This window comes from Alligator sinensis, unplaced genomic scaffold, assembly GCF_000455745.1.
Source record: "Alligator sinensis unplaced genomic scaffold, ASM45574v1 scaffold387_1, whole genome shotgun sequence".
Taxonomy (NCBI): Eukaryota; Metazoa; Chordata; order Crocodylia; family Alligatoridae; genus Alligator; species Alligator sinensis.
Window position 1 is genome coordinate 1363954 of NW_005842196.1, and position 3897 is coordinate 1367850.

Genomic DNA, 3897 nt, shown 5'->3' on the forward strand with positions numbered 1-3897 from the left:
GCATCCATTGGAACAGCAGTGTTGCAGGAAGGAGTTTAAGTGACATACAAATCGAGAGTACAGACACCAACACAGCAAAATTATGTTGAAATGGAGAAAGAATTATTTGTCATTGTCTCTGGATGTTGGAAAATTTCATCAGTACATACAGATTATGCAGTATGGAATGACATAGATCACAGATCCCCAGAGAATACTTCTGACAAACCTCTAGCTTCTGCACTGCCAAGACTTCAGAGCATCATCTTAACTAAAGAAACAAAGGTAGAATTTGAAAGTGAAATGCAAGCCCAGAAAAGGAATTACTGTCAGATCTTCTTTTGCCAACTTTGTAGAAAAACAAAATGCAAAAGAAGAGGAAGACACAGAGGAACTGGTGCGCATGATACTACTACACATATAAGTATTACCGAATAAACTGGCAGAAAGAGTGAGAGAAACAGAGATGCGATGAAATGAATCTTTTAAAAGAAAGAAAAGAAGTCCAACATGAAAACAAGTTCCTTTGACAAGCAAGGATTTTTGGAATGAAAAGATAGAGCTGACTGTAGAGAAGGCTGTAATGTCAAAACAAAAGAAAATATCAGTACTGAAGAAAATGTGTCCTGAGATTTAAAAGGTATGACACTAGGCAAAAGACAGGCAAAAGACGCACTTTTCTGATCCAACGTGAATTCACATACAGGTGGAAAGGTCAGAAATTGTTGCATTTGTGCAAAGTACTAGAGACAGAACTGAAGGAACCAATGATAATTCATAATGTACATAGCAAAGTCTGGCAGCAGTTCATGGTGCCATTTCAACCAACCCAAGCGCAGTCATCCAGTGATGCCACAGCTATGCCAACAAATACAAGAAGTAACATTCACTCTCTATATGGGAAAACAGTCCGACTAGTAGGGTGGAAGGATCAAGATACATGTATTCTACTATTACACAGGAGTGCTAGTATCATAATTAGCATCTCCAGTCTTCTTTTGTTTATAGGGGATTGTGTTTGTATTAATTAATTAGGTAAGGGGCGGGGGGGGGGGGCATGATCCTTTCAAGAGAGGCAGGGGGGGGGGGTTTTAGGCGGGGGGGTGCATGATCCTTTCAAGAGAGGCAGGGGAGGTGATTCTAAGGTACTGTCTTGGTCTTTGTGTCTATGTTGAGCAGAGGAAGTTTGAGAAGACTTGTTAATAAAAAAGTCTTTTTACCTTGATTTTACCCTATCCCATGTGGATTTCCATTGCTGTGAGAAAAAACATCGCTTCCAAGGGTGACTTGCTCCCCAGGTCCACTCAGTAGTTGGAGTTTGCTTTTTTTGACATCTTTGATTTACCATATTTCATAGTGTATAACTCAAGCTTTGGAGCCAAAATATTTACCTTTTAAATTTCCACCTTGACTTACACACTGTGACAATACTTTTGACCCCAGTGCTGTTCCATCCCAGCCCTCGCCGAACCCTGGCCCCAACTCAACCCAATACAACTTTCTTCACCTACTGACAGCATCCCTGTCACTGGAGACCCTGGGGTCTGGGCTCAGCCCAAGCACAGCATGTGGGCACTGAGCCCGGCCCCATCCCCTGCAAGCGGTGCTGCCTGGGCTGAGCCAGCCAAGCACCAAGCCCGGTCCTATCCCCTGTGAGTGGCGCTGGGCTGGCGCAGCCCCATTCCCTGCGAGGGCTTGGCACTTGACTAGCATAGCCCAGGCAGCACCTCTCACAGGAGATGAGTGCCAAGCCCAGCTCCACTGCAGCACAGGTTCACCCCCCCCAAATCCCCCAGGTGCCTGGCCCGCAGTGTAAGGGGCCAGTGTAAGTCAATTCGATATTTCTAATCCAAAAAGGTCTGCTTATACACTGGATCTACGAAACTCCTAAATTTTTGGATCAGAAAAATGGCCTCGATTTGTACACTGTTTTGACCTGTACACTGTGAAATATGGTAGATATTACCTGGGAACTGTTTCTTTGTATTTGCCTGAGAGCTCCTGGATTTTCCCTTTTCCTAGGTCCTTTGCTTCAGGCTGGTTGATTTTTATTTCTAATGTGAATAATGTAGGTATTGCTGAGTATGCACCGTATACATGTTATTTGAGATGGCAGATTCTTATGCATTCACTATTAACTATGTTTAAAAAGCACTGGTAGAGAAATAAGGTTCACACAAGAAGGGCTTCTCTATAACTCATGAGAGGTAGCTGCTTTTTGCAGGTACTACAGGCAAACGAGTAGCAATCCAAGGATTAGGCCATGGAGTGAGCCCTGCAGTGATTTGTTACAGAAGATACTAATTCACCTGGAACACCTAAATGGCCAATCAGAGTGCTCCCTTTCTCCAAACCATGTAAAAGCAGTGATAGGCCTGATGGCTGCTTTTTCCAGGGCTCAGGGACGTTGCCTTATGGGTAATGTAGTGCCCTCTCCTTCCAACCTTGTCAGCCACTCAGGGGGGGGGGAGAGAGAGAGAGAGAGAGAGAGAGAGAGAGAGAGAGAGAGAGAGCGAGCTTTCAGAACTACATTTCCCAGAATGCAGAGATCTCCTGATCTGAATCCCCCTGGGATTAGAGAGGCCACAAATAGTGAACAATTTAAATCCAGATTAGGTTTAACCAAATGTTGCAGGAAGGAAGAGACGTTAGCCGACCATATGTAGCCGGTAAGAGACTCTGAATTGGAATTTTAAGAGGAGAGGAATGGTCTTGTTTTCTGGCTGGAGCTGGGTTTTAGTTGCCAGGAGTTATCACTACAGCATTGGGAGGGTTGTTCTTGCTCTCCGGGCCTGTGTGGTCAGTGCTAGGAGGGTATACTCATTGTTTAGAGCATTGAAAAGGAATTTGGTAGAGGGTGGTGGGCAAAGATGGTGGCCCTGGACTCGGGTCTTCTGCTTTGCTGAGGTGGAAACAGAGCTGGTTTTTCTGTATAGGAACAGGCTGTTGTCTAGGGAAGCAGCCTGTCGGGGGTAGAAGTGCAGCAGCTGCAGGCCTTTTGGGAGGGAACGCGCATGTCATTCCTCAAAATGAGACTGGAAAAGGGGTGGCAAAATGACAGTTACTTCTCCAGCTGCTTTTGTCTTTCTTCCCATGCACACAGGGCCCCACAAGCCTATTCTTATACTCAGACTGCTGAGTTGTACCAGTCTCCAGGAGTGGCTCTGCAAGGCCTCAGTAGAGGAGGGGCTACACAATGTGGTTAAGGGTGCCAGAATCGCATGCCTGTTGATTTGCAGGATAGGGGGAACTCGGGTTAGTGGTGACAAGAGTTATTCTTCATCAGAGCAGGACAGTGAGAAAGCAAGATGCCCTGCTCTGCTTCACCCATGTGCAGTGAACATTCAGAGAGGTATTCCCACAGAGGAATGTCTTATCACAGGGGTGGACAATTATTTGGGCTGGGGGACATTTAGGGAGTTACACTGATCTGTTGTGAGCCAGATCCCCCCGCCCGCTGCCATTGCTGGTGCTGCAGCACCAGAGCCGAGCGGAGCAGGGACAGATGCAGGCTGCCCACTGAGGGCTTGAGGCTCCCCACCCTGCTACCCTTCCCCGAGGAGCCCAAATCCAGCCACACACCCCCTGCCCACCCAGCAGCAGCGGAGGCACAACACCATGCCGCTGTTGCCCCCGCTGCTGCCGGGCAGACAGGCAGCACCTTGCCATGGCGGCACAGCCAGCATGGGGGCCCCCAAGGGCAGGGCAGAAGGACAGGGAGCCCCGAGCCTGCAGTGAGCAGCCCACATCAGCCCCCACTCTGTGCACAAATCTTGGGGGGCACATGCCCCTGCCTAATGGATGAGATGCCCATGGCTCCGTCCCACTTCATACTCCAGCCCCATGCACCACCCTGACTGGACAACACCCCCAGCTCCTACCCCACTCCCTCCCTCACCGTGGGGTCCTTGATCTGCC

The 3897-nt window shown here is 48.1% G+C and overlaps 1 protein-coding gene across 1 annotated transcript in view; it reads left to right on the forward strand.

Annotated features, from left to right (window-relative positions):
* The first annotated feature begins 2531 nt into the window (after positions 1 to 2531).
* Positions 2532 to 3897, forward strand: part of ARL13A (ADP ribosylation factor like GTPase 13A) — a 29564-nt gene continuing 28198 nt past the window's right edge. Inside the window, exon 1 of the mRNA XM_025207466.1 lies at positions 2532 to 2648. The gene's annotated coding sequence lies outside the window, so the exon portion shown is untranslated. The remainder of the gene's footprint in view (positions 2649 to 3897) is intronic.